General features: G+C 39.2%; 1 pseudogene; it reads left to right on the top strand.

Moving 5' to 3' along the window:
• Positions 1 to 382: 382 nt before the first annotated feature.
• Positions 383 to 20253, top strand: LOC102126430 (hydroxymethylglutaryl-CoA synthase, cytoplasmic pseudogene; annotated as a pseudogene).
• Positions 20254 to 21131: the final 878 nt, after the last annotated feature.

The following is a 21131-nucleotide window of genomic DNA, read 5'->3' as shown; positions in this document are numbered from 1 at the left end:
TCTCCTGTCCCCACAGGTGGACACTGCCCAGACATTCTCTAGCCCTTGTGCATTTTCAGTGGCCCTGTGTCACATCTTACTCAGCACCTTCTGCTGTTGGACGTTGGGCCATTTTTCCTTTTTCACTCTCATTGAAGGGAACACCTGCATCCATAAGTCTCCATCTTTTCAAAGATGATACTCTAGAAGTGAAAATTCTGGATCACAAATAGAAATGTAGACACATTTTCAAGGCGTTGGCTGCAGTTTCCAAGATGTGAGTCTCTCTATCAGGGTGGAGGCTTGCTGAGGAAAGCAAGGGCTGCAGAGATCCTGGGGCTGAGACCTGAGGGAACAAAGGGAGGTAGACAAGCCAGCAGTGGAGTCCACCAGGGTGCCTGAAATGAACCAGGGAGCCCAGAAAGCCCTGCTGAGCCCCTTCTGCTCCATAACTCAGCTTCTGAGCAAAGCAGTCCGGCACTGCCATCCAGGAGAGAAGAAGGGGCAGGTCTGGCCACCCTGCCTATTTGGTCTCCCTCCAAGCCCAGTGCTCCTTTCTCTCACTCAGGAAAGCACTTGTAAGGGGAGGTCAGTGAATTATAGACACCACGGTGAATGTGTAGGAGGCAGATGACATTCTCATCTGTAATAGCAGCACCACTCTAGCTTGTGTGAACAGGAGAGAACTTTTCAAAGCTCACAAGGTGCTTGTGCAAGCTTCAGAATGGTCCGAGTATCCGGTCAGCAGATTTGGAGCTGGACACAGCTGAAAACACCAACCCACACAGGATCCTCCAGCAATGACCGACATCTCTACCCCTGCACCAGCCACCAGCCCTGGTATCCTTCATATTCAGCTTCAGTGGGGAAGGGGGCTCTGCCTCTCACCAAAGACCCAACATGCTGTCTGCGTACCTGGAGCTCCTGTATACTGTGGAAGACAGACACAAAAGGGGTGGTTAGCATGGATAATGGGAACCAGGAGGCTGCTACTTTATTAATTAGAAGTCAGTTCTTCAAAGAAGTTATGGAGAAAAAAAGCATGCTTGGCAACTCATTTTGAAAATAAATAAAATTATGAAATATAAATGAATCTTATATTTAACAAAGTATGATTATAATAGTAACTATGCACTGTCTCCCAGAACCAACAAAGAACCAATCCAGTGTTGATTGGGTATTTGTGCCACAAATTTTCTAACCAAATTATAGCATTTTGGCCAAAATCTTCTGAAGCCTTGGTAATTTTTCTAAAGGTCTCTTTAATCCTGGGATACTTAAATGGTGCTCATGGAAACCTCTTCGCAGTTTCCATGAATTTCCTTAGTGACTGTCTCTTCTTTAACTGTTACCTGATCTAACCCATCTTACTTACCCAAAATCTTACTTGTTAGTTTTAATAGAGATCAGTTGTCATTCTTGTCTTTATTTCTTTGTGAAAATCTTTTATCTGGTTGGTTTTCAGATTTTCTTCTATCACCAGTTTTCAGAAATGTAATTGGTGTGCTTTGGTGTCGTTTCCTGAAGCTTGTTGTGCTTGCAGTTTCTTGTGCATTGAGTTTTCCTGTTTTGTAATTTTTGACATGTAGAAAATTTTGAGGTTGGGTGTAGTGTCTCACTCACATAATCCCAGCCTTTGGGAGGCCGAGGTGGGCAGATTGCTTGAGCCCAGGAATTTGAGACCTTCCTGCGGAGTAGGCAAGATCTCGTCTCTACAAAAAATACAAATATTAGCTGGGCGTGGTGGTGTGCCCCTGTGATCCCAGCTACTTGGGAGGCTGAGGTGGGAAAATTGCCTGAGCCTGGGAGGTTGAGGATGTGGTGAGCCATGATTGTGTCACTGCACTCCAGCCCGAGTAACAAACGGAGACCTTGTCGAAAGAAGGAAGGAAGGAAGGAAGGAAGGAAGAGAAAGAAAGAAAGAAAGAAAGAAAGAAAGAAAGAAAGAAAGAAAGAAAGAAAGAAAGAAAGAAAGAAAGAAAGAAAGAAAGAAAGAGAGAGAGAGAGAAGGAAGGAAGGAAGGAAGGAAGGAAGGAAGGAAGGAAGGAAGGAAGGAAGGAGGGAGGGAGGGAGGGAGGGAGGGAAGGAGGGAGGGAAGGAAGAGATAGAGAAGGAAAGAAAGAAAGAAAGAAAGAAAGAAAGAAAGAAAGAAAGAAAGAAAGAAAGAAAGAAAGAAAGAAAAAGAAAGAAAGAGAAAGAAAAAAATGTGGCCCTCAAATTGTAAATTTTTTTAACTCTATCTTTACCATCTCCTTCAGGGACTCTAATTGCAACTACAAAAGACCCTTGAAGTTGTCCCGAGGCTCACTGATGCTCTTTTTGTTTAATAAAACTCTTTTTCCATGTTTTCTATCCACGTTGGATTATTTCTATTGCCCTGTCTTAAAATTTACGAGTATTTTCTTTTGCAGTATAAAATCTGCATTCATCTCATCCAGTGTGTTTTTCATTTCACACCTTGTATTTTTTCTCTCTAGAAGTTTAATTTCTCTCTTTCTTATGTCCTCTATATCTGACTTGGTCAGTGTTTTCACTAGTATATTTCCTCTAGTATAGTGAGCAGAATGAATTGAGATATAATTCTGTTTTAAGTTACTTGTTCGCTAATCTTACCATCTTTGTTAATTATGGGTCAATTTCCATTCAGGGATTTTTTTCTTTAATATGAGTTGTATCTTCTTTCCTTCCTGTCTACCCCCCTTCCTTCATTTTTTCCTTCCTTCATCCTTCCCTCCTCTCCCTTTTTCCTCCTGTCCCTCTCTCTCTCTCTCTCTTCCTTCCTTCCTTCCTTCTTTCCTTCCCTTCCTTCCTTCCTAGTAAGTTTTTATTGGAAGAAAATAACGGATTTTTATCTTCTTGTGTGCTGGATATTTTTGCATTGCTAGAAATGTTCTTCAGTTTTGCTCTGGGATGTAATTAATTTCAGTTTGATCCTTTTGGATCTTGCTTTTTATTGCATTTGGTGGGATCAAAAGTTTTTCAATCTAGAGTTGTTAATGTTTCCCACCCTGGAGACATCATCCTTCTCAGTCCTTTAGCAGATGCTCTACGAATTATAATGTTTTTCACTTTTACCTTTGGGAACAGGCACTATTTCCAGCCCTGTATGAGCTCCAAGGATAATTCCCTTTAATTCTTTTTGGTGATTATTTCTCCACACTTGAGTAGTTTCATCACATGCAGAACTGATCTGAACATGCTAGGGGATTCTCTGCAGATATCTGGGCTCTCTCTCTGTCAATCTTCTCCTCTCTGGCACAGCTCTGTCCTGGAAAATATAACTGCCTTGTCCGCTGCGGGTTCCCAGATTCATCTCCACAACTCTGCAAGATTCTGGGCACTGCCCACGTTCCCCTTTCTGCACCACAGTCTGTAAACTTTCCCTAGTAGTAAATCGGGGCAAACATCTGGCTTTTCAGTTTATTTCTCGTCTTTGAAGGATCACTGTCCCTTGTTGCTTAATGTTCATTGTCTAGCAAACAGCTGCTTCATATATTTTGTATGTTTTATACATTTTGTTTTTTAGTTATTTTAGGCAGGAAAGTAAATTGAATCCATTTTATTCCATCTTAGTTGTATATTGAAGTGTATCCTGACATACTCTTATGAAAAAATATGAGAATATGAAGTTTTAAAAATCTCCATTGAGATCATCTGAATTTTATCCATACTCCTCCTATACCCATTATGTAGTTTTTCTGTTTTCCCTTGTGGTTAGTATTAACCACTTCAAGTAGCACCACAACGATTCAGCTGTTTCCCTGTAATGAATACCATGAAATGATTAGGAGGCAGATTCAACTTCCAATGCAAGAGAATTACTTTTGCATATGGTTTTAAGGATTCCTTTATTTGTATCTAAAACACTACTACAAGCAAAGCTCAGAGTTACAGGAAGGAGAAGTAAAATTCTTAAATATTATATTATTATATGTGAGTGTGAGAGGTATCTTTTGGTTTTTAGACCCTTGTCTTCTGACCAAGAGGTACCTCTTTGTCTTAGACCTATGTGTAGTAATGCCACATAGCATCACGTATCTAAGAGATATGCAGCACTATGCAGGACAAATCCCAACCATACAAGATGTTGTTTGACTTTTTCCTGAGTCTTCAAATAACCTCCCCACATTTTCATAAAGGGGAAGAAATTGAGGGGATGTCTCAGCATGTACTAGACCTTTGGATTCCCAGAAACGTTCCTGAAGTGTCTGTGTGAGATTAGCTGATACAAGTCTCACTGTTCATTGGCCAGGACAGAGACTTTTGTTGAGTCTGCTGGGGATCCAATGTATTGAATCACTCAAGGTTAATGGCCCTTTAACAACTTTAGCTGGTTAGAACCACTGTACTTGAACACAGTATTCAGTTTTGTACCTCCTTGGCAGGTGCTGCTGTAAGTGGAAAATTTTCCCTACTAGCAGGCTAATTCATAAAAGGGAAATTATCTCCTAGCTGCTAATTCTTGGGTTATTTTCCTCTCCGCTTTGGAAGTTTAGATGTTAATAGCTGGGGTATTAGAGATTGTGAAGTCAAAGGGGTTAGTCTACCAGATAAATCAGTTTTAGGTCAATTTTGCCTGTCTCTCTCCTAATCTTTCTTTGTCCCAAACAATTGCATACACGTGGGAGATTATGTTGTTATAGAAAATGTTTGTTGAAACATATTCATTGTAAATACACCTACACAACAGTGGTATTTCATGTAACAAGAAAATAACAGGATAACAAAAAAACTGTTTTTATAATGAAATTTATTGAATTACAGTTGATATTCCAAATGAAACTTTCTCCAAAAGAATACAATATATTCAAAGTGAAATCCTAGACAAGTATAATATTTAGGAAGTATGTATTCTGCCAAAGTGTTTAGATTTATTATATTGTCATTAATTATTTTCTTTTAGTTTCTTGCCTTTCCTAAATAAAATCCCAATGAACTGGTCATTTTAAAATTGAAGCAATATTTCAGCTGCTAAAACTGATATATTGAGTTTTCTTTAATAAATCCATCTTATTATATAAATCTCTGCCCAGTTTCATTATATTAGGTAAACCCATTTGCTTTTCTTGTAAATAACAAAGGAGATATAAAACATCTTTAGAGATTAAAGTTATCTCCGTTTGCTTTAATGTTTAATGTGAAATGTAAATGTACCATGGCCTAGGCATAGAGTTAGAAAACATTATATGCTTATCATTCTTATTATATACATTCTACTACTCATATCTAACTACAGTTTGGTATACTATATACTGTTTTCCAGATGTGAAAGACAATATTTTCCTTGATTTTTTATTATTGTGAATGCTAAAAAAATCAAGGAATTTTCAGATTATTGGTGTGATTATAAAAAATTTTAAAGAATTTTCATCCTACATTGGCCTAGGCCCTTGTTGTAATTGAAGTTCTATAACTGAAGTTCTAATGATTGATATTTAAGATTGTCACTGTTGTATTAATTTAAGACTAAATTTTGAACATAGGACTGTCAAATACAGGTGGGAATGAACAGTTTATGACCAATTAAGGCTTTTGTTTTACACAGAACTCAACTTCCTAGCCCATTTACCTTTTTGATCACCTTGTATAATGTCCACTCCTTAACACTTAAATATGAAACAGTGTCTAGCTAGATTCAATACTATTCACTAATTTAATTTTATAATCACTTATTAAATAGCATTAATGTATCCATGAGTCTATCAAGGGCTATGGAAGGCACAACACAAATCCTGCTTCCATGTTGCCTTCATATGCATTGGCAAAGCATGATACATACCTGCTGCACAGGCAGAGAAAATAATGCAAAACTAAACAAGTACTATAGAAAACCAGAGTTTAAAAGTTGGTCACCTGGAATGATATTCATGATATATTCTAAAGCCAAACATTAGATTATAAAACATTTATAGTATAATTCCATTTGATTCTAGGTATAACACTATGTATTTACTACATATAGTATTATACATACTACTATATATATATACACACTAGATATATATATATATAGTAGAGAGCAAGATGATATATGTATATATGATATGCAAATATATATAATATGTTTGAAATTTAACTGAGGAATGGTGTCTTTTAAGTCCAGACAGTGAATAGCACAAATACAAGGATAATATCTTTATCCTTACTTATCTTACATATCTTTATAATTATTTTTTCCTTGCTGATCTCACTTTTGTGTGGAATCCAAAAGAGTTGAACTCATAGAAAGAGAGAGTAGAAGGGTTGTTACCAGGGTAGAGAGGTGGGGAAATGGGGATATGTTGGTCACAGGGTATAAACATTTGGTTATAAGATTAATGAGTTCTGGAGCCCTATATAGAATGGTGACTATAGTTAATAATACAGTTGACACTTGAGCAACCTGTGTAGGTTCCTTTATATACAGACTTTCCTCTGCCTCTGCTACCCCAGAGATAGCAAGACCAACCCCTCCTCTTACTCCTTCTCCTCAGCCTACTCAATGTCAACACGACAAGGATGAAGACCTTTATAATGACCATTTCCACGTAATCAATGGTTAATATATTTTCTCTTCCTGATGATTTTCTTAGTAACATTTCCTTTTCTCTAGCTTACTTCATTGAAAGAATACAGTACATAATACATATAACTTACAAAATATGTGTTAATCAAACTTTTATGTTATCAGCAAGGCTGATACCTCAATAGTAGGCTATTAGGAGTTAAGTTCTGAGGGAATCAGAAGTTAATATGTAAATTTTGGACTGAACAGTGAGTCAGTGCCCCTTGCCTTTGTGTTGTTCAAGAGTCAAGTATAATGTATTGTACGCTTGAAATTTGCTGAGAATAGATCTTAAGTATCCTCACCACAAACCAAAAAAAAAAAGGTAACCATGTGAGCCAATGGATATATTAGTTAGCTTCACTGTGGTAATCATTTCACTGTGTTTATGTATCTCACAATATCACATTGTACACCTGGAATATGTACAATTTTTATTGTCAATTATACCTCAGCAAAACTGAAAAAAGAGTAAACAACATGTCCAAGCCTTTTTTTCTTTGCCAATCTTTGATAGTTTCAGAAATTGATACTGGTATAGCTAAGAAAAATGAATTAATCAGCAGCTGCATGGTGAAGTGTGTGTGCTAATATGTAGGATTCACATCCAAAATTTCCACTGCACAGTGCAGAAGCTGGTAGTAGTACCCTTCAGAATATTCTTATTACTGGACACCAAAAGTGGATGCAAGAGGACAGTACAGAATTATGGGGGTACTTACCCAATTTTTTTTTTGTTTACTTTTATCTGAGGTTTGGGTATCCATGTGCAAGTTTGTTATATAGGTAAACCTGTCTCCTGGGGATTTGTTGCATCAGATTATTTCATCACCAGGTATGAAGCCTAATGCCCAATAGTTGTTATTTCTGCTCCTCTCCCTTCTCTCAACCTCCTCCCTCAAGTAGACCTTAGTGTCTGTTGTTGCCTTGTTTGTATTGATGAGTTCTCAACATTTAGCTCCCACTTACAAGTGAGAACATGCGGTATTTGGTTTTCTGTTCCTGAGTTAGTTTGCTAAGGATAATGGCCTTCATTTATATCCACGTTCCTGCAAAAGCAGTGGTCTCATTCTTTTTATGGCTACATAGTATTGAATGGTTTATGTTTACCGCATTTGCTTTATCTAATCTGTCACTGATGGGCATCTTGGTTGATTCCATGTCTTTGTTGTTGTGAATAATGCTGCAATGAACATTGCATGCATGGGTCTTCACGGTAGAATAATTCATATCCCTCTGGGTATATACCCAGACCCAGCGATCCCATTACTGGGTATATTTATCCAATTTTCAATGTGTAGCTGAAAAGGGGCCTGGAAGAATCTAAAAGAGTGGAATATATAGAATTTACTGTAATGAGTTTACATATTATACTGTCACAGAATGATTAGCAGTTTTATTGTATTACAGATTTCCTGCTGAGATATTTGGTTTTTTCAAAAACTCAACCTCAATTAGTGGAATTCACAGTAGTAGGGTGATACCTGTTGCAGACCAGACATAAGAGGGGCTTGGCTCTTTTTCTGTGGAGTCCCTTAGAGACCACCTACAGACATTCCACAAAAAGCAATTCTTCAGGCAAAAGTTGAAAGAACTACAAATGAAATAGTAAGTCTTCTAGAAAAATATAAAAATGACTGGTCATATTTTCCCCAGGCATCAAAGTTTATGATAGGATGTAGCATGTACATTGAAGGATTAGTACATAATTTACATTTTGAGTCAGACACACACATCTGACCATCAAGACTGGCCTTGCTAACCTTTCCTTTTTCCACAGCTCCACTGACAACTCATTTCCTATGTTTACATTGGAGCTGTGAGAGGAGAATTATATTTTGAAATATAAATTTGCGTCTGCATTGGAATACACACACAAACACATGCACACAGACAGAAACACATGCACACAGAAACACATACATACGTGCATACAGAGAGACACACACACATATGCATGAGTGTGAGAGGGTTAAGAAGAGAGAAAGAGAGAGACAAAGGATGAAGATATGGTAAAGGTATGGGCATATTTTTGGATTACCAGAATCTTTTTGGATTCCAGAGCAAAAATATTCTTGGATTCCAGAATCTTTCTGCCAGGCTTTTACTCTGATTATACCTGGATGTTAGGACAATGCATTATTTCTAGTAATTTGTTTCCTCTTCCTTCATTTTATTTTTAAATAGTTCTACTACAAATATATATTGCTTGTATAGAAATTTCTTCACACTTGAAAGCAGAACTTTGAAAATAAATGTCTCCATAGCATAAAGCTTTTCGAGTCTTGTGCCACTTAGAAAATCAAAGGAATAACTGTTCAAATATTCATTATTTGATATTCAAAATTCATTATTTTGACTTTAAATATATTCTTAAAAGCACCCAACTATATATTTTTCCAAAAGATTTTAGAAAGTCATACACAGCACTGTCTCATTCTATTAACTGTAAGAATTTAAATTTTCACAGTAACAATACAACTAAAATTTATCAGTATCAGATATTCTATTATGTCATGGTATTAAAAGTTTAGATATACAAAGGCCAATAATCAGATTGTGAATTTTGGCTCACCATCATTCATTCATTTAATAAAAAATTATTGAGTACCTACCATGACAATGCAATCAGCAGAGTGGACACTAGAAATACAAGAGTGAACCAGATAAATCTCTGGCCCCATGGAGCTTACAGTCAGGAGCAGAGCTGGTCAGTGACAGAGCAGTTGTCATGCTGGGACCTTACTGCTGTGCTAGGGAAGGTTCCCGGTGCTCTAGGATGAGGTAGGGATAGAAGGTCAGAGAAGACCTAGACATCAACTAACTGTATTACATTATTTCCTTTAAGTGTTCAAGACTTCAGCAATTCACAGGTTCAAATTCAATCATGGATCAGGAGTTGTAATAAAGATTTCTCAAGTCATTCTGGCACCTGGGAACTCATTGTTTATTCAATGAGAGATTATCAGAATAAAATCAAGATTGTGTCATTAAACAAAGGAGTGAACTAAATAGTAAGTTTGTGATATTAATTTACTAATTTGTTTTACAGATTGTAAGTTTACTAATAATGCAACGATTTGTTAGGTGCTTATAGCAACATTACTTAGAAAATCACAATGGCTAAAAACTCCCTGGGAATCTGAGCTGTACTTCTGTAATCGACAGATATATATTGGTTGCTTACTAAGAGCCAGGCAGTGTACAAAGCTTGGGAACACAGAAAACAACATCTCTAGAGTTCTCCACGTTCTGGCTACCAGAGCTCACTCTCTAACCCCTGTCAGCCCACATTAAGTAGGAGGCATTTAATGATGGTGAATAGACGTGGATCTCAGATAGATGAGATCTGTTACATTAACCGTGCATTTTTAAAACTTCTTATCCAGCTAATTTCGTGGGCTCCTATTTTTTCTGGGTTTGGAAATAGGTCTTCTAATGATCACATGCTTCCCAGCTTGAATTCGCAGCCATACTAGTCAGGGACCATATTCAGCATATCCCCTGAGCAGCTGGACACAGGCCTCAACTTGCTGGGCACGGGCACTGACTGATCAGTCCTGGGCACTGATCCATCAGAATGGCCCAGCTGGATGGCAGCCAGGCCACCCTCAGTCCTCTAAGGGTGGGATTCATCACCACCAGGTCTCCGGCTTCCAGTCCGGTCTGTTAATTCCATCCACTGATCGATGCAGATATCAGATGCCTGGTACCTCCTTGGGTCTTTGCTTCCTGCTTGACTGTCCTGACATTGCTGAGCCCAGAACCCTTCCTCCAGCTCTGTCTGCTTGGGCTCATGTTACTTCATTCTTTCCACAGCCTGCTCTGGTAGCCTTGGATTCCAGACTCTTTCCCCCAGGGTTTTACTCTAGAATGTGATTTTTCCATCATTAGTCCTTGTTAACCCAAAAACCATCTGTAACAAATCCTTCAGGTTGACCTGGAATCAGAGAAAATTAAGTCAATTCAGCAAGGTAACAAAACAAAAGGTGAAATGAAGAAACCCCAACTCTAGTGCAGGTGAGAGTGAACCCAATGCTGTTGCTTTAAAGAATGGGGTGCATGGCTTTTCCATGTCCCAGGCAGCTGTCTCTGCCACTGTCCACCTGCCCTGCCTTCCACTGACATGCGCTTCCTCATTGTTCTAACACACATTAGTTTGTCCCAGTCCAAGCCAGAGGTAGACAGTAACAACATACAACTGCTTAATCTGGGGAGTTATCTTTCTACAACACTCAGATACACTTGCTTCTAATTCTAGCTCAGCTACTCACTCACTAGCTTTAGAGTTCTTGTGAACTTTTACTCTCTGAGTCTCAGTGTTCTCATCTGTCAAATAGAGATATAATATCCATGTATTCAAAAAACATGCCTGACATATTGTAAGTGTGCAAAGAATAGGGGCTATTTTTATTAAATAATTCAAAAGCAGTTTTTTAAAGAAAGCCTCTTGGAGACATGACGCCTTAACAGAAAAAAATGAATGTAGGGTGGGGAGGAGGCATGGCGTGTTTGAACAACATTTCACTCTAACCACAAAGCCGCTCTGCCTTTATGCTGTTACCTTGTCATTCTAAACTCTGTGCACACACAAACATATGCCATTAGTTAACAGAGTAAATATAAAAACAAACGAAATTTTAAAACACACAAAAAGCAACTCAAAATTCCTGAACAGATCTGCTAATCATTGTGGATATTTTCTGCGCTCTGTTGAGTAACCGGCTCTAATTAGTTGGCCCTGTGCAGAGTTAGGCAGGCCTCAGTCACTTGCCAAGAAACAAACAGTGATGCCCCAAGATCCACAGGTGCAAAGCCACTACAAGTGTCCTGCCTACCACATTCGGGTGTAAAATATCTGAAAAATTGAGTCACTGGGAGAGTGAGAAGTAACGTAGAGACCTGTAGATGCTGAGGCTTCTTTTGGCCTCTGCCTGCTACACCCCTGCCCCACACCCCTGCCCCACTGCAGGCTTGGTCCTGTCCAGTCCCTGAGCTGGTGAGAATGAAGCCTCGTGTCCACTAGGCCCTTAGCTCTGAGAGAGGGTGTCTGGTTTGGGTTCGATGCTGAAGGCTGCTGTCCGTTGCCCAGGGAGCTGCAGGCCCCTCTGTAAACCTGTTATCTGTGTCCAGAGCACCTGAGCCCAGCCCAGGGCTGCTGTTACTGCTTCCTGTCTTCTCCTCTGCACACAGTCACTCCTAAGAAGTGTCACCGTGGTTTTGGAAAGTTGGGGATCGAGATGGTGTTAGGATATATCTCTCAGGAATTCCGAGATGGAGTTTTGTACATCACACATGTTGGATAAAAGTTTTATAAAATGAACTCATGCTTCCTTCCTTCCTTCTCTCCTCCCTTCCTTCCTTCTCTCCTTCCTTCCTTCCTTCCTTCTCTCCTTCTCTCCTCCCTTCCTTCCTTCTCTCCTTCCTTCTCTCCTTCCATCCTTCCTTCCTTTCTTCTTTCCTTCCTTTCTTCTCTCCTTCTTTCTTTCCTTTTTTCCTTCCTTCCTTTTTTCCTTCCTTCCTTCCTTCCTTCCTTCCTTCCTTCCTTCCTTCCTTCCTTCCTTCTTTTAGTTTCAATTGAAAGTTTGCAACTGCAACCAAATTGCTGACTGGAGGAATCTAACTTGCTTCATGCCGAGAGTCACTCGTCACAGAGCAGGGGAAAGCCTTCTTTTGATTGAGATTGGCCATCAGACATAAAAAAAAGGGTATCAGAGAGGATTTTTAAAACGTGTCTCATGTGAAACCATCACGTACATCCTACACTGAGGCTTACCAAGCTTCTTCAGGAGACAAAACAGCATCTCCCCGGAGGAAAGAAAATCTTCATTTTGTTTTTGTTTTTCTCACGTGAGCACAAGTTGGTTTTTACGGCAAAATATCCTTGGTCTTTGACTTCTGTGGCATTCCATGAGCATCAGAACATAAACTACCCAACACACACAAAAATTGCATGCTCTATTCAGATCAATAGAACAAGACGGAAAATTAACTAAATGCAGAGCTTTCTAGGGCTGGGTGTGGTGGCTCACGCCTATAATCCCAGCACTTTAGGAGGCTGGGGCAGGCAGATCACCTGAGATCAGGAGTTCAAGACCAGCCTGGCCAACATGGTGAAACCCTGTTTCTACTAAAAATACAAAAAGTATCCGTGCATGGTGGTGGGCACCTATAATCACAGCTACTCGGGAGGCTGAGGTGGGAGAATCACTTGAATCTGGGAGACAGAGGTTGCAGTGAGTCGAGATCACACCACTGCACTCCAGCCTGGGTGACAGAGCAAGACTCCGTCTTAATTTAAAAATACTAACAGTAATAATTCACCATAATATGCAGAGTTAAACAAGAGGCAAACCTGAATAAACAGTTTCTATGTACACCCAGGTCATAGGATAGAATTCATGTTGAATATTCCAGCATTTCTTAACAGACAGGAATTTGTTCTCACTGTTTTACTGTGCTGTCTGTGGGCATATTGTCTATATGATTAGCATGTGAAAAACCAAAAAGCAGCAAGTCCTACTCGTCTTTTCATTGTTTTACTTAGAAAATTGGTTATATTAGGGAGTAAATAATATCTCCAGGATTCCATTTGTAGCCAATTCTAGTCTCTTTTATCAGTAATTCACTTTGCCTTTCAGTCAGTTGTTCATGGAGAAAATATATAAATTACTTATTCTACAAGTAAACATCAACACATACAATGGGATACCACTCATCCTTTAAAAGAAATGAGATCTACTACATGGATGAACTTTAACAACATTATGCTAAATGTAATAAGCCAGGCAGAAATGTACAAATATTGTGTGATTCCATATGTATGAGGAACTTAGAATAGGCAAAGTCAGAAACAGAAAGTTAGTTAGATTCCTATGGGATGAGTGTTAGGGGGATTGCAGAGTTATTGTTTAATGGACAACAAGTTTTGGTTTGGTACGATAACAAATTTCTGGAAATGAATAATGTGAATAGATCTACTATCACTGAGTCGTATACTTCAAGTCGTTAGTATGGTAAATTTAGTGTTATTATCTTTTATCACAATTTTTAAATGGCCCAAATAAGTACAAATCAACATAACATTATTTATTTGCTTACTAGCTGGGAAACCATACATTAAATTTCTTTATAAAAAAGCTCAAATGTGAAATGTTTTTGTCCAAAACAAATGTATATCCAAAAAATAGATCAAAGTAACTCTGGAAACCCTTCAGACATTAGGAATAAGATAGCTGGGAAAGAAAGAGTGAAGGCCAGCTCTGATCGCCAGACAGAACTGTGGGCCCTGAGCAGACTATCACTGACACGTCCTCAATAATTCCACCACAGGATAGATATTCAGCAACCACTTGGCTTTGCTTTCAATTAAAAGATTACCTTTTCATTTAATTTAAAAAGTTGAAATTCCAGGGGATCACTTGCTGATTGCTATGATTTAAAAAATAGATATATTTGAGTTTTAACTTGGCTTGTAATTTTATAGGAAGAGTGTGAAAGTGTAAAGGACGAGAGAAAGTGTCACCTTTTCTTTTCGCAAGAGAAAGCGTGACTTCAAGATTGGCAAAGACATAAAATATGGAAACCTTATGAGATGCATCTGGGTGGGCTGGTGCTGGCAACGCTATCCCTAGAAATACCCAAGAGAAAGAAAAGCTAATGTATATGTCAAAACCATTTACATAGATGTTCAAAGAGGTATTATTCATGATAGCCAAAAAAACCCCAGAACCAATCCAAACATCTACCTACTGATGAACAAATAAACGAAGGTAGCATATCTGTACAATGAAATATTCTTCAGCATTTAAAAAGTAATGAGGTACTGACACATGCTATACCATTGATGACATATATACATAATGTGATTCAGAAGAAGGAAATCCAGCTATTTGTGGCAGCATGGATGAACATAAAGGACATTTTGCTAAATTAAATAAGACCAGAGAGACAAATACTGCATATTCTCACTGACACAGGGAATCTAAAGACGTCTAACTCAAAGAAACAGAGAGTAGAAGGGAGGTTGCGAGGGGCTGAGGAATGGGAAATTGGGGGATATAGCCGAAGGGCACAAACTTTCCAGTGTAAGACAAATAAGTTTTGGAGATCAAATACACAGTACAGTAACTATACTTAACAATAATACTAACACTGTATAGTTATGGTAACTATACAGTTATACTCAAAATTTGCTGAGAGAGTAGATCTTAAATGTTCTCAACACACACACACACACCCCCCAAGTAACTATATAAGGCGATGGATATGTTAATTAGCTTAATTATGATCATCATTTCATTATATATATATCAAAGCATCAGATTGTACATATTAAATATATACAATTTTTATTTGTCAAAAAATTGTGAAAGATCAATATTAATGCCATGATTTTTTCAGTTACTGCAGCAAAAGTGGAGAAGAGCAGTTTTAGAATTCTGCAATTCTGCATTTCATGTTGTACTCACGTAATTTATTTATGTTCCTTTTCCAGAAGATCAGTTCTTTCTGTGCTTCATAAATCACTAGGCATGCTCATTTCTCTGAAAAGCTTATATTTTAGGCAATCTTATAGTTAAATAAATTGTTTAATGAATAAAACACCACTGATGTACAGCCATACCAAGCTTTACGCATTCACATAGTTATTGTTTTATAAGTAAAATCCTGTTGTTAAACTTTAGTTCCACAAAATCTAATATTCTGAAAGACCTACCTTCTAACAGCAACATGAACCTCTCCAACATGTATAAATCTCATACTTGGAGCTGACCAAGAGGAAAGACAGCCTCAGAGACCGTCTGGGTTCAGCCATTCCCGCAGTGGATGAAGGTCTTCTGAAGTCTCTGCTGGTGTGTGTGGAGCAGCAGAACTGGCTTCCTGCCTCCAATTAACTGGTAAATAATATTACAATCTGGGCTGCTCTGAGCCCAAATCAGATGATTTTAGAGTGCTGCTTCTCACAGAGAATACAGAAAGCTAATCAGAATGGTCAGCATAATTCTTCCCTGCTCAGTGTCAGAAAAGGAGACATCTATTTCAAGTTACTCTGCTCAAGAAATTTTAACATGATTTACCAGAAACAAAGGTGAACCTACAACCAGTAGTAAGAAAATCTCAAGACATTATCACATTGCTCAGTATAGTTCAGTTCTGTTTAGATTTATTGAGCTCTTACTATTTAAAAAACATGGACATGGAATCTGGAGATACTAAGTGGAATAAGACCCTGTGTACTCTCTCAAGGCCAGGGCAAGGATTGGTGACATTGGGTGAGACACAACATTTCCCTGGGTTCTGGCTGCCTCATTTATGAAAAGCAACAATTTGAGTAGTTGAGTTCTAAAGTTCCATTTGTGTTAAAAGGAATTTTTACAAACAAGCAAAAAACTTTCTTTTTCTAGAAATCCTTAGATAGCAGAGTAGGTTTTATCTTAAGATCCATGTTTTTAAATGACAGCGTCATGAACATAAAAGAAGGGAATATATCTGGCCGCAGTATTTAAATTACTCTTTGTTATTGGTATCAGAATATTGCAGTTTCTATTTTATGTCATCAAGTTTTCTTATTCCAAGAAGCAAGGCAAATAAACCCACAATTTTCTACTAATTTTTCAGAAGTTGGGAATTATTTTCTAGTAAGAGAGCATGAAACCACTTTTCTTACTTACACATCTGTAGACATCTGAACTCCCATGCCAAGAGGGGATGCCAGAAGAGGTGAGGTGAGGGGGTAACTTTGGTTAGTGAGGGCTCCCAGGGTCAGCATGCTGGGGGGTCTTCTAACTGGAGTTGGGATAATGCTACAATCCAAGTCAAGTGCAGAACCAGAAACAACATGACAGCAGGTGAGCCAGAGAAGGGAGATCCAATGGGTTCCCAGAGAAGGGAGATCCAGAGAAGGGAGATCCAAGGGAGATCAGAGGTGACCCCCAAGACCTAGAGTGAAGTAATACAGAGTAGGCCAATGAAGGAAACCAACATAAACAGAGAAGGCAAAGCAAGAGCGTGATTCTAGGAAATACCTGGGACCAGGTAGGTCCAGGCTGGGGGTTGCAGTGGGATTAAAGGACCTGGTAGGTTATCAAGGCACATATTTATGATAACCTCATATCTGGGCTGTTCTAGGAAAGTCCCAATTTCCAACATCGTAGTATTCTTGTCATATCCTGCAACCCAAGTGCCTTCATTCAGCTGTACTTGGCACCTCTGCTTGGCCAGGTGCTGGGCTAAGAATCTGCGATGTAGTCGGAACCAAGGCGTAGACTCTGCTTTCAGGTTGCCCAGTGTCCTGTGCAGGGGACTAAGGATTATAGCAAGTATGGTAGCAAGCACAACTACTGGGTTATTGTAATAAAACCTAATCTCTCCCTCAAAATTATTATAATCGCTTATCATTACTCTGATCTGATCTTCTTTTAAGAAATAAAGGATTTTGGGGGAGGCCGAGGTGGGTGGATCACCTGAGGTTAGGAGTTCATGACCAGCCTGGCCAACATGGTAAAACCCCGTGTCTACTAAAAATACAAAAATTAGCCTGGCATGGTGGCACATGCTTGTAATCCAAGCTACTCAAGAGGCTGAGGCAGGAGAATCACTTGAACCCAGGAGGCAGAGGTTGCAGTGAGCTAGGATGGTGCCACTGCACTCTAGCCTGGGCAACAGAGTAAGATTCTGTCAAGAAAGAAAGGAAAGAAAGAGAGAAAGAGAGAGAGAGAAAGAAAAAAGAAGAAAGAAAGAAAGAAAGAAAGAAAGAAAGAAAGAAAGAAAGAAAGAAAGAAAGAAAGAAAGAAAGAAAGAGAAAGAAAGAAAGAAAGAAAGAAAAGAAAGAAAGAAAGAAAGAAAGAAAGAAAGAAAGAAAGAAAGAGAGAAAAGGAAGAAAGGAAGGAAGGAAGGAAGGAAGAAAGAAAGAAAGAAAGAAAGAAAGAAAGAAAGAAAGAAAGAAAGAAAGAAAGAAAGAGAAAGAAAGGAAGGAAGGAAGGAAAAAGAAAGAAGGAAGGAAGGAAGAAAGGAAGGAAGGAAGGAAAGAAAGAAAGAAAGAAAGAAAGAAAGAAAGAAAGAAAGAAAGAAAGAAAGAAAAAGAAAGAAAGAAAGAAAGAGAGAGAGAAAGAAAGAAGAGGAGGAGGAGGAGGAAGGGAGGGAGGGAGGCAGGATTTTTGCAAAGTTCGCACACAGACACTGAGTTCTTTGGGGATAGCAGACAATGTATACTAGACCTTGCCTATGCTAACCATGAGATGTCCACTTTGACACACTTGTGGCTGAGACCTCCTGCCGATCACCTGCCGATCAATGTCTATCACATTATAGACAGATGCACTGTCTATAATAGAGGAGGGAGAGATGAATCTGGACGCAAATCCTGAGGTTGGACAGATAATTTTACGAGTTTGCACTCATCACAAGGTGTATCTCCCAGTTACTGGATTGTCTTATATTTGTTTCTTGTGTGGAATTTTCACTGGCTTCCCATTTAAATTGAAAAATAAAAGCAAATAAATATTTCTTTACTAATTCTCTAGAATTAGGCCCATGGCCTGGGCTTGCAGGGTGTGCAGCTGAGCAGTGCTGGGAGGGCAGCAGAGGGGGCAACAGCACCGCCAGATCCAGGTCCGGGCACCAAACTGAGCACGACGCCAGGAAGTCCAGGACAAGCCTGGATTGGACACAGTGAATGGATATCAAACCTGGGGCATGCCAAGGAAATATTTTCAAAGTTGGAAAAGTATGTTGATATAGATGCTGGAAAGTATACCATTGGCTTGGGCCAGGCCAAGATGGGCTTCTGCACACATAGAGAAGAGATCAACTCTCTTTGCATGCCTGTGGTTCAGAATCTTGTGGAGAGAAATGACCTTTCCTATGATTGCATTGGGCAAATGGAAGGTGGAAGAGAGACAATCATCGACAAATCAGTCAGTGAAGTCTAATTTGATGTAGCTGTTTGAGGATCCTGGGGATATAGATGTAGAGGGAACCGACACAACTCATGCATTCTATGGAGTCCCAGCTGCTGTCTTCAGTGTTGCTAACTGGATTGAGTCCAGCTCCTGGGATGGACAGTTTGCCCTGGAGGTTGGAGGAGATATTGCTGTATATCCCACAGGAAATGTTAGACTGACAGGTGGAGTTGGAGCGGTAGCTCTGCTAATTAGGTCAAATGCAACTTTAATTTTTGAACGAGGGCTTCGTGGGACACATATGCAATGTGCCTATGACTTTTATGAGCCTGATATGCTCTCTGAATGTCCTATAGTAGATGGAAAACCCTCCATACTGTGCTGCTTCAGTGTGTTAGACCACTGCTATTCTGTCGACTGCAAAAAGACCCATGCCTAGTTGCAGAAAGGAGGAAATGATCAAGATTTTACCTTGAATAATTTTGGCATCTTGATCCTTCACTCACCATATTGTAAACTGGTCTCGGACGTTGCGGAATGACTTCCTTAATGATCAGAACAGAGATAAAAACAGTGTTTAGAATGGCCTGGAAGCCTGTGGGAATGTTAAATTAGAAGACATCTATTTTGATACAAACGTGGAGTTGGCATTTACGAAGGATAGTTCTGAACTCTTCCATCAGAAAGCAAAGGCATCTTTGCTATATCCAATGAAACAGAAACACGTACACATCGTCAGTATATGGTTCCTCACAACTGTCCCAGCGCAGTACTCACCTCAGCAACGATCAGGGAAGAGACTGGAGTGTTCTTGTGTGGTTCTGGTTCAGCCGCCACCCTGTACTCTCTTAAAGTTACACAAGATGCCTCACCAGGGTCTGCTATTGATAAAATAACAGCAAGCTTATGGGATCTTAAATCAAGGTGTAGCTCAAGAACTTGTGTGGTACCAGATGTCTTTGTTGAAAACGTGAAACTCAAAGAGGACACCCATCATTTGGTCAACTCTGTTCCCCGGGGCCCAAGAGATTCACTCTTTGAAGAAACATGGTACTTAGCTAGGGTAGGTGAAAAGCACAGAAGAACTTACGCTCCGTGTCCTTCTCCAAGTGATGACACTTGGGATGAAGGAGTCAGACTTGTGCATTCAAACACAGTAACTGATCATATTCCAAGACCTGCTAAGACAGTGCCAAGACTCCCTGCCACGGCAGCAGAAATGGGAGGAGCTCTCATTAGTAACGGGGAACATCAAGATATTCTGTGAGGTGCAAGGCTTCGGTGTGAGGGTGGGGATGGGATTACATGTTGCTCAAATTTTTATGTGACTGACATGGAGCCTGGATGACCATCGTGTACTTGGGAAAGTCTCTTTTACTCAGTTTGCTGGGATGTTTCCCATTGTGGTCTGGCCAATGCCAAGTGCACTTGAGTGATGTTAAGGGCTTTGTAAAACTGCAGACCTCTCTGGCCATTCGTATACATGAAGTTTAGTTTTCACCCATGGTATAATGAACCCTGTACTTCTGTCAGAAAGTAGAGGTACTAACCTTCAATTAAATTTTTTTAAAACGGGTAAGAATTTTGTAGTTTGAACAACTAGCTTACTGAAAGTACCTGTGGTTCTTGAAAAACATTTATAGCTTGGGAAATGTGGTCTTAAAACGTGATATTCACAGATTCTTTGACAATGGCAAGACAAGGCCAGCCGTGACAAAAGTTGTTGTAATGACCTCTGAACAGAGAGACACTGACATTGACCAGGCTTCTGGTAAAGGAAACATGGTACATTCCAAAGCCGTGAATAAAGCTCTAGGTGGCTCCTGAATCAGTTCATGGCAGGTTATGGTGAGCAACATTGAGATGTTAACGGAGGTGTGGATGAGGACATTCACTGTCGCCATCCTTCTTTGCAACTTATTTTGAACAATGAACGAAACATATTTTTGGTTGTCTTTTTAAAAATTATCAATGGAAAGGAAGGATGGAGCAGGACATTATTCGGTTACTTCTCATGCTTCAGTGTTATAAATTCAACATATCCACTGAAAGCCTAAATTCATGGTGTAAAACGGTTCTTTTCATTTTTTCTCTTTCTCCTTTTTTTTTTTCCTTTTGGTATCTTCTGAGTGAAAATGACAAGGTACAACCCAAGTTTTTACATAGTCTAACTAGAAGTATTCCACTTCAAGGTCTGAGAGTTGGATTTATGAAGCATTTTCTTAGACTTTTACCTCTAAAAGAGAACAAAGAAAACCTATCACCCAGGATAGATAAGAAGATTGGTTAGACAGCTTTGTGGTGCTGACAATGAGCCTTATAGACTGTAAAATACGGATAGTTTGAACTAAGGTACAGAACTAAATCTTCTAAACTTTATTTGCTGTAAAATAAATAATTTCTTATCTTAAAGGAAAAAACAAATTCCTAAGTTTTTATAAAATTTTCTCAAGAAGGCTCACTTGCAAACATTTTGAAGTAAACAATGTCAGAGCAGTCATGCACTGCCCTCTGGTGGTCACATGAGAGCATGACACACAAATGCTGCAGGGCTCTGCATTTGGCGTCAGCAAAAGAAGCCAACATTCAAATTTAGATATCGCTATGGGCTTGCAGTTAGATCATATCCAAATTTCGTAAGAATCAATGTTTGGAAGATAACTTCGAGAGGAAGTCATTGTTTCTTCATTTCACATTGTAAAAAG

The sequence above is a fragment of the Macaca fascicularis genome, chromosome 1 (genome assembly GCF_037993035.2).
Source record: "Macaca fascicularis isolate 582-1 chromosome 1, T2T-MFA8v1.1".
NCBI lineage: Eukaryota > Metazoa > Chordata > Mammalia > Primates > Cercopithecidae > Macaca > Macaca fascicularis.
This window is presented reverse-complemented; position numbering and strand designations above follow the sequence as displayed.